Source organism: Lactuca serriola, chromosome 3, assembly GCF_051521515.1.
Source record: "Lactuca serriola cultivar US96UC23 chromosome 3, Lser_US96UC23_V15, whole genome shotgun sequence".
NCBI classification, from domain to species: Eukaryota; Viridiplantae; Streptophyta; class Magnoliopsida; order Asterales; family Asteraceae; genus Lactuca; species Lactuca serriola.
This window is the reverse complement of record NC_136410.1, coordinates 77,838,052-77,839,117: the sequence shown is the minus strand read 5'-3', so window position 1 is coordinate 77,839,117 and position 1,066 is coordinate 77,838,052.

Sequence of the window (1,066 nt, the reverse complement as noted above, 5' to 3'; positions counted from 1 at the left end):
TTTAACAATATACAAATCATACAACCAACAACAAGGAATAATACTAGAAAAAGTACTTATGTCTCAAAAACAATCGGATTTTACATGTAATCAGTAGTAATAAATGACATTTATACCCTTCGTTATTATTTTTCTAATAAAGACCATTCACAATCGAATACTAACATCAATTACTCCTCTTCTCCCCAAAATCAGAGTAATGTTTACAACAATCATCAAGAAACAAACAGTGCAATTAACTTACCCACATAAAACAATTGGCACTCCTACATCATTAATCTTTACATACAAAATCATGTACAGGATCAAAACCACATACATACTTAATAAAGTACCCATTCACAACTGAATATCAATTTAACAATATACAAAACATACAACCAACAACAAGGATTAATACTAGAAAAGTACTTTTGTCGCACAATCGGATTTTACAAGTAATCGTTATTAATGAATGACATTCTTACAATTCGCTATTATTTGTCAACTAAAAAACATTCACAATCGAATACTAACATCAATTACTCTTCCTGTGCTACTTATGATGTAAAAAAAGCCCTAATTTTTGGGTTTACGTAACCTTATTACACTTCAAAGTAGTCGACTCCGATTACACATTTATATGCATCTTATAACTATCAAACACAATCATAAACTATTGATTTTTAAGCACATTCAATATCACAATACTGTAAATTCGGAACTCATCTATAATTACCGTTTTCATTTTAACAATCAAATACACCAACGTGTTATTTGTGAAACAAAACATTTAAAACAACATTCATCAGAGATGAAGACTAACTACAGTTCATAATCGACGATATAAAGAAAAAACGAACGACCCAACTTCTAGGGTTTTAAGAACCGTCAAATGTACACATTATAAAAACCTAAACACACTAATACACCCGTTTTCCAGTCAATCGACATTCAATAAAGATTATAAAACTTACTTCTTCCACTTCGATTGATCAACGACGACATTCCTCCACTTACGACGCTTCACAAAGTTCAGAATGCAAAATAACTCTTCACGGATGAACAGTATTAATCGAATGTGTTA